Genomic DNA, 9,596 nt, shown 5'->3' on the forward strand with positions numbered 1-9,596 from the left:
TATGTTATGTTAATGTGCACGAAGTTTGCCATGTAATGCTATGTACTAATGCTTTGGTGTACATGTTTCTTCATTGAAATTTATAATTATGATAATTATGGTTAACTGTTTGTTGAAAATGCTATGCTAATCGGTTAGTTGCTGGTGTTACAAATGCAATGTTTAATGATAGTTGGTGATTTGGGAGTTGTTAGTTTGTGTATGTATGTATATTGAATTGTGTATGTATATGTGTATGCAATTTGATTTTCTTTATACTTGCTTGGTATGCATGATGAATTTTGAAATGCATTGCATGTTGGGGCTGTCATGACTAGGCTTGGATTTAGATGTTCAATATTGTTCAAACTTCATGTTTCCTTAGTGATTATACTTGAAGATTGAATAGGTAGTTTTTTTTTCTTTTTAACTGTGAAAGTGTTGTTCATCTCACTTTCATTCTAAAGGAACAAGATTTCTCCCATAAAATGATTGAACGAACTCTAATATAGTTATAGGTATACTTATAGGTATATTGTAATAGAAAAAGTTTGATTCTTGTAATATAAAAAATGAAAGTGATGAGGTAATTAAAGTTGGTATATTGGCGTATCGGATACGTTATTGAAGTTTATATTAACATTGGTTATGTATAGGTTTTTGAATTTTAAAATGAATTGAACTTTATAATTGTTAGGATATTCAAAGATACTACCTTAGTTATGTATTTTCGTTTGGATTAATTGTTTACTTTAATAAGTAGGAAAACCATGGATAAAACATGGATCTGTGCCGATCGAATGACCAAAGAGTACGAGAGTGGGGTTGCGGAATTCGTTAAGTATGCTGTTCAACACGCTGAAAACCCCAGACGAATGCATTGTCCTTGCTTGCGTTGTTGTTATATTGGTAAGGTTGACGCACATGGATTGAAATCGCATTTGCTGAGGCATGGAATTGATCAAAGTTATCAGTGTTGGATATTTCATGGTGAGAAAATTAACGAGAATGTTGAATCGAGTGGAAAAAGTAATACGACCTATGCTTCATACGACAAAGACACGGAAACATACGATTGTGATCGAGTTGAAGAGATTGTAGAAGCACTGGAAGAAGATCTTCATGATTGTCCTGAAATGTTTGAGAGGATGGTAAGCGATGCAGAGAAACCGTTGTACAAAGGTTGCACTAAATTCTCAAGACTTTCTGCGGTATTAAAGTTGTACAACTTAAAGGCGGGCAATGGATGCTCGGATAAAAGTTTCACAGAGTTGTTGGCCCTTATGAGAGAAATGCTACCGGATGATAATGTTCTTCCTAATCGAACCTATGAGGCAAAAAAAATGTTGTGCTCTATTGGCATGAGCTATGATAAGATACATGCTTGTCCTAACGATTGCATTTTGTTTCGTAACGAATATGCAATGTTAACTGAGTGCCCTAAATGCGGTTTGTCTCGATATAAGAAAATATTATCTCCCGCAAAAGTCTTATGGTATTTTCCGATAATTCCGAGATTTAGGCGCATGTTTCGTAGTGAAACCGATGCAAGACATCTTACTTGGCATGCAGATGAAAGAATTATTGATGGAATGTATCGGCATCCGGCTGATTCACCACAGTGGTCGAAGATTGATAATGATTATCCTGAGTTTGGATCAGAAGCAAGAAACCTTCGATTGGCATTATCTACTGATGGAATGAACCCACATGGTCTTCAAAGTATCTCACATACCACATGGCATGTGATTCTTATGATTTATAACCTACCTCCGTGGCTATGTATGAAGCGTAAGTACATGATGTTATCTATGTTAATCTCTGGGCCTAAACAACCAGGGAATGACATAGATGTATACTTGACACCTCTGATCGAAGATTTAAAGATTTTGTGGGAGAACGGTGTGGAGGTTTATGATGGATATAGGAAAGAAAGTTTCAATTTGAGGGCGATGTTGTTTGGCACAATTAATGATTTTCCAGCATACGGGAATCTATCTGGGTATAGCATTAAAGGTCAACGTGCGTGTCCTGTTTGTGAAGACGGAACCGATACGATTCGATTGGAACTTTGCCAGAAGAATGTGTTTCTCGGTCATCGTAGATTCTTACATTCTAAACATCACTACCGTGGGTGGAGAAAAGCATTCAATGGAGACACCGAACATCGTAGAGCTCCACCCGCATTGTCAGGTGAACAAGTTTTTGAAAAGGTGAAAGATGTGCGTACTGAGTTTGGCAAGCCTTTTGCACATAAGATTGTGAAAGGTGGGTGGAAGAAAAGGTCGATATTTTTTGAATTGCCATATTGGAAGTCTTTGTACGTGAGACATTTTCTCGATGTTATGCATATTGAAAAAAACGTATTTGAAAGTGTTATCGGTACATTACTCAATATAAAAGGCAAGTCTAAGGATGGCCTTAAAGCAAGGGAGGACATGTTAAAAATGGGAATGAGAACTGAATTAGCACCCGTGAAGAAAGGAAGACGAACATATCTACCACCTGGTGCTTTTACTTTATCTAGAAAGGAGAAAAAAAATTTGTGTAAGTCTCTGAGTGAAGTTAAGGTTCCAGAAGGATACTCATCTGATATCAGAAGACTTGTTTCTATGAAAGATCTCAAGTTGAAGAATTTGAAGACACATGATTGCCATGTTATAATGGAACATTTTCTACCGATAGGTATACGTTCTATTTTGCCAGAAAAAGTAAGAAGTGCCATAACTAAATTGTGTTTTTTCTTTAGGTCAATTTATAGTAAGGTGATCGATCCCGAGATCTTACCAACACTACAAAAAGAGATTGTAATTACCTTGTGTGAGCTTGAAATGTATTTTCCTCCGTCTTTTTTGACATAATGGTTCATTTAGTTGTTCATCTTGTGAAAGAGACACAGTTGTGTGGACCAGCTTATATGAGATGGATGTACCCTGCTGAACGGTATATGAAAATATTAAAAGGTACGTGAAATCCCGAAGTCGACCAGAGGGTTGTATTGTTGAACGATACATTGTTGAAGAAGCTGTTGAGTTTTGTACTGAATATTTGTCTAACGTTCAATCGATTGGACTCCCCAGAGCTCAGATTTTTGACAAAATGGAAGGTAAAAAATTAATTGGGAATAAAATTGTGACAATATCAAGGGATGAACGGGATCAAGTTCATTTGTATGTTCTGCACAATAATAATGAGGTTGAGCCATATGTTGAAATGCACAAGGATGTACTCCGAAGGTTAAATCCGAACAGAAATGAAAATTGGATAGTTATAGAGCACAATCAAAGTTTCATACAATGGTTGAAGGATCATATTTATTTGAAGCGCTCTTCAGATCCTTCTTCGGTAACAGAAATGTTGAGATGTTTGGCATATGGTCCAAGTTTGCATGTGTTTTCTCATAGCGCATATTCAATTAATGGATACACATTTTATACCAAAGAACAAGATGATAAGAGTACTATGCAAAATAGTGGTGTCACCGTGCTAGCTGAAGCAATGCATATATCAAGTATGAAGGACTTAAACCCCAAATATGAAAATTTGTCATATTTTGGAGTTATTGAGCACATTTGGGTATTTGATTACGAGAAGTTTCAGATTCCCATCTTTGGTTGCAAGTGGGTGAATAGTAGTGGCATACGAATGGATAAGTCTGGATTTTTGCAAGTTGATCTTACTAGGGTGGGGTACAAAGATGAACCTTTTATTCTAGCATCTCAAGCTAAACAAGTGTTCTATGTGAATGACCCGAAGAGTACAAAATGGTCTATAGTGCTTTTCTCTAACAAAGTGACTGATGATAGCGGTGTCGATCAATGTGATATTGATGTTGAGAATGAGTCATGCATTAGACGGAATGAGTTGAATAGAAATGATGAAGTTGAGGATCTTATACCGGATGAGTCATATATAAGAAACGATCATAATGAGGGAATTTGGATCAATTCATCCGTACGCATTGCTAAGAAACAAGTGATTAATATTCCAACAAAGAAAAGAAAGAGATGTTAGTGACTTAGGTAAATTATCCATGGTTTCTTTATTTTTTTTTTCAATTGTTTTGATTATAAGTTATATGTGATAATGCATGATTTCATTATATTTTTGTTTTCAATTGCTTTGATTATAAGTTATATCTGATAATGCATGATTTCTTTATTTTTTTTGTTTTCAATTGCTTTGATTATAAGTTATATTTGATATTTGATGGTTTCCTTGGTTTATTACAGGTTAGACATGGCTGATGACCAACATGAGGAAGTTAGTAAAAAAGTATCCGCGGAAGAAGAAATTCGAAGAGGCATCACAGTAATGAGGAGGGTGGTCCAAGGAAGATCTCGAGGCATCATACTAGATGTCTGTTGGAACAACCAGGGACAGCTTATAGAACCTAATGGGCATACCTTAACTAGTTTTATCGGTGCACTAGTAAGGAATGAAATTCCCATTACATGTGATGATTGGAGAAACAAAGAGCTGAATGAGTCCAAAGAAAAAATTTGGAGTGAGATAAAGGTACAATCATTTGGCCCTTAATTATACGGTATCAATTATGTTTTTTCAATTACCGATACTAACTATCAATCTGTATGTTTTTCTTAGCGATGTTTTAACATCGAAGAAGAAAGAAGAGGTTTTTGTATGAAATTGGCCGGAAAGCTTCTAAGAGGGTTTCGGACATTTTTATCATCCAAGTTCCTTAAGGATGCGGATGGTAATTTTGTGGATGCGGAGCTTCCTAAAAAATATGAAAGTTTGATATCGACTGAAGAATGGGAAGCTTTCAAATCCAAAAGACAAGACCCGGTTTTTCAAAGAATAAGTGCTACAAATCGGGAAAGAGCATCAAGTCCCGCATATCCGTACCGAAAAGGACGTGTCGGATATGGACGCTTAGAACAATCCATGGTAAGTATTTATAAATTGCGATAACAAATTTGTTCATCATATATTAGTTTTATCTGATCAAATTGTATGACATAATGTGTAGCTGCAGAAGGAGGAAAGTTCAGAAACATCTCTTCCTGCACATGTTTTGTGGAAGGAAGCCCGTGTGGGCAAATCTGGAGTTCCTCAAGAAGAAGTTTTACACGTATACCAGAAATGTGTAAGTATAACATTTTTTCATTAATTGAATAACATTTTTATACACAAATATTTGACAAGTATACGGTATTCATCTGATTTTTCAGGAGGAGCTATCTCAGTCTTTATCTCCCGATGATACTAAGGGCATACTTAGTCGGGCATTAGATGTTCCTCAGTATTCTGGTCGGGTGAGGGGTAAGGGATTTGGAGTCACTCCGACCTCCCTGAGTATTAAAAAAGGAAAGGCTCCTAGTAATCGGGAGCTTCATGCAAGATTGGAAGCCATGCAAGCTGAGCTTGATGCATTGAGGAGAGAAAGAGAGGCTAGCGCCTCAACAGTATACAGAGATGCTTCGGACAAAAACAGTATCAACTGTACCTTTCAGCCGAACATTCCAGAGGTAATTACATATAATTGTCTTAAATTGAACTATTTGCTTAAATTATGTATTTGACATATATACACATTAACGATTTCTTGTTATTATTGGTTTTAGGGCATTTCCCATTGTCAGCTGTATTTGTCGTCACCATACTATCGGATGGTTGGCAAGGGAAAAGTGCATAACGTTAGCGGAGTATTACTCCACACTAGAGAGCTCCCTGCTGGATGTTTGAAGGTATCAGTTGATATTGCAGTTGAGCCGAATGCAGCATTATCATATCCTAGCGATGATTCGGATGCAACAACGGTGCACGAAGCAGTAGGTTCGTTTGTTGCATGGCCGACAAACCTCATATGCGTAGGATATGAGGTATGCTTAAAACTTATGTTAACTTTAATGTGTATATTCAAAGTTTAAAATTTATGCTTAAAATTTTACTTACATATTTTCCTTGGTTATGTTAAATAGACTCCCACAAAATCCAAATCAAAAGATAATGCGATTCCACGGCATACCGAGTCCACGGTTTCAAGAAAAGAGGTAATATACAATTATATGACATATATTCATGGAAGTTGTTACATTCTTAATTTGATCTAACTATTTATATGACATGTAGCTTCAATAAAATGAGGTTAGCAATGCCTCCGCACAACAAAAAAAGGAGGTTAGCAACGCCTCCGCACGGGTAAAAAGTTCTGGTGCTAAGAAGACCGTAGCTAGGAAAAAACCTACCACCAAGTATAGGTCGTGCCTCAGGACATTTCTAGAGATGACCGATATACCGACCGGAGGTGTTCGGAATGTACATATGGAGGTAGGGATTTTCGGCTTTGATTACGACCAAATGATTGGTAATGAAGACTTCATGCAAGTTTTTGGTCATGAAGAAATCGGCGTCAACGTTGTCAATACATATATTAGGTAAATCCGGTCTACTTTGTTTTATTAATTAAACAACTTATGTTAATGATGTTTACTTTATGTTAATCCGGTTTACTTTATGTTTCAAAAGAGGTGTTAATGATGTTTTTATATTAGGTTTTTGTATGACAAATTGATGCGCCCCAATGATTTGGACGAGTCATTCGGATTCTTAGCACCCGCGACCGTCAACTTAGGTTTAATCTTAAATAGACCGGATACCGTGACGGAGTACGTTCTTCGGATCCTCATGGACAATAAAGATGCGGAGAAGTTGTTTTTTATACCGTTTAATACCGGGTTAGCATTTCATTCTAAATTCATCTATTATAATTATTTTCCAAGTTACCATCTAACATTTGCCTAATCATTACAGTGGACATTGGTTGTTGCTCGCAATCAATCCTATCCGAGAAATTGTGTATTATCTTGACTCGTTAGGAAATGATTGGACAACATACCCGGATATGAAGGTCCTAATTGACACGTAAGTGAGAATGTTCAAAAATTTTCTTAGTTTATGTGAATTGTTCTAATTGCTTCATTTTTATTTTATTAGCGTCCTACAAGCTTTTCGGACCCAACGAGATATCCAAACCTCAAGGAGGGGCGCCAACTCCATTACATGGATTAAAGTGGCGGTATATTTTTAATTACCACATTTTTTATTATATTAGTGATGACACTTGATAAAACTTAGGATTTATAATCCATATTTTTTTTTCATATGTAGTGTCCTCAACAACGTAATCAAATAGATTGCGGGTATTTCATGTTGAGGTTTATGCGAGATACTCTTGCTTTGGGCCGATTAATGATTCCCACCGATGTATGTATTTCTAACTTATGAGTTATTTTTATATTTACACATATCTCATATAATTAAATAGTTGGAATTAATTCAAAATATGTTATATTATTATGTAGTACTTTGAGGAATTCAAGTGTGCATTTTATACAAAGGATCAAGTGGACGAAATCAAAGAGGAGTGGTGTCAATTCATGATAGAGCTCAATGTTTTTTCATAAATTTGTGTAATTAATGTGTACATTTGTAGTATATGTAATGACTTGTAAATGTGTACATAAATTTGTATATATTTTGAAAAGCGCTGTCTAAGGTATACCTAAAAAAATTAAAATAGGAGGGTCTTAGAAAGCGCTTTAGGCAAAAGCGTTGTCTAAGGGGGGGGGCTTAGACAACGCTTTTTGAAAAGCGCTGTCTAAGGTATACCTAAAAAAATTAAAATAGGAGGGTCTTAGAAAGCGCTTTTGTCCAAAGCGCTATCTAAGGGGGGGGGGGGGGGGGGGGGGGGGCTTAGACAGCGCTTTTAAGATTTAAAAAAGCGCTGTCTAAACCTTTAGCAGCGGAGGTTTAGACAGCGCTTTAAAGCGCTGTCTAAGGCTAAAAAAAGCGCTGTCTAAGGTCTTGTTTGTTGTAGTGTCTCCTCAGCAGACGTGATCCCCTTGGTGGGTAAGGTAGTTGGTGGTTGATCCCCAGAATCCCTTTATCCCTCGGATAGATTCCCCAGTAGAGTTGCTTATGTGGAAGATTCTGTCTGTGCAATATACTCTTTTCTCCAGCCATGACTGATGATTCATCCCCTGCGGAGGTCTTTGCTCCTTGGTATCTCTGATTCCCAGCAGATTGGATACTCTCTGGTGATCTGGCTCTCTTGAGATGTAGTACCGGATGTTTGTATTCCTGTGAAGCCTGTTCGTGTTAGAAATGTCTGTTTGTCAGCATTCATCATACATTAACCATCACACATGTGTGCATATAATTTTCGAACATTTGGATATTCATATTGCATTTTTTGCCATATATCTTTGTTCGTTATCCCCTGCTAGTTGGTAATACATTTCCCAAGCAGGTGTTGGTGTCTGATCCCTCAATGTAGAGTCAGCCCCTTAAACAGAAAGTGTTTATCTTTCCTTCTGCATTCCCCACTGAGTTATATCCTCGTGGACAATGGTTTTTTTCGCTTCCTCCCAGCACATATATTGGGATGGGTTTCCCTATTGAGTTATATCCTCACTAGGACGAGTCTTGATTCAGATTGCCTCTTTGGTTTAATCATAAATTGGCCTCTTGTGACTGTTTCCTGTGCTTCCCCGTGGTATAAATGAATAATTGCTCAGTAATCGATAATCATTCATCTTATCCTCAGCGGAATCTGTGGTTTTCTACCCTTATACCGGTAGTTGTAAACCCTATTTGCTCCCCTTTGCAGAGTTAACCTTTTGTTCATCCTAATAGGTGACGGTTACTCTTCTGTGGTTTTCTACCCAGTATCCGGTAGATGTAATCCCCTCCTAGATGGTTATCATTATCCAATATTCGGTATTGATATTCCCTCATTCTTTTGGATAATTGCTCTAATTAGACAATTTATCCCCAGCAAGTCATCTTTCATACCGGTTGCCGGTAATGTTTGTTGCTCCCCTTGATTGGTCATCATTATATACCTAGTGTTGGTATCCCGATGCCTTTCTCTTTGTCGATCGATTTATCCTTTATTAACCCAGTAACCGGTTGTGGATAATCTTCCATGCGAGTATATTATCTACGTTCTGACGGTAATAGATAATATATCTCATGCACTCTTTGGTCGAAGCTTTTGTTCTTCCCCAGTCGAGTAAGATTCGTATCCCTGTTTTGGAATCGAATGACCATCCCTTAATCGAGTTTGCTTGTTGCCCTCTTTTTGGATGATGAGTGTTTTGGGAATATTCCCCAATTCACACTTTGGTAGGTCACCTATTATATGCCCAGTAACCGGTATCCCTGGTGTTCCTTCCTTCTGCTCCCTATTATGACTTTTTGTCCCCTGTGGAGTCAGATTTTCCTGAGTCGAAATATACCTTTGTAGGTCTTCCTCAGATGATTTGGTTGATTGATATCTCTCACCCTTATACAGGTCTTAGATATTCATTCTTCCTGAGCATGTTGTTCTCTCACCCTTATACCGGTGTTTAGATCACACGTCTCTTTGAGCTTATTACCCAGTAACCGATAATACCTCATCCCGTTGCTTCCCCAGGAGATTCCTTTTTGGATATCCCCAGTGAGGTCCCTTAGTGGATTATCCTCACCTGAGTCCGGATTTTTATCCGAAGTATCCATTGTGGTTAATGGTGCTGTGTTGGCATATTCCCCAACACATGCACCTTCGAGTCAGATCAATGTCTTTCCATTGGATTTACTCCCTTTAG

At 37.4% G+C, this 9,596-nt stretch overlaps 1 long non-coding RNA gene across 1 annotated transcript; it reads left to right on the forward strand.

Moving 5' to 3' along the window:
* The first annotated feature begins 6,559 nt into the window (after window positions 1-6,559).
* LOC127091409 (uncharacterized) lies at window positions 6,560-7,001 on the forward strand. The gene is made up of 3 exons (XR_007791920.1): window positions 6,560-6,680; window positions 6,757-6,867; window positions 6,940-7,001. It is a non-coding gene; the product is annotated as an uncharacterized LOC127091409 (long non-coding RNA).
* The last annotated feature ends 2,595 nt before the right edge of the window (window positions 7,002-9,596 follow it).

Source organism: Lathyrus oleraceus, chromosome 6, assembly GCF_024323335.1.
Source record: "Lathyrus oleraceus cultivar Zhongwan6 chromosome 6, CAAS_Psat_ZW6_1.0, whole genome shotgun sequence".
Classification (NCBI taxonomy): domain Eukaryota; kingdom Viridiplantae; phylum Streptophyta; class Magnoliopsida; order Fabales; family Fabaceae; genus Lathyrus; species Lathyrus oleraceus.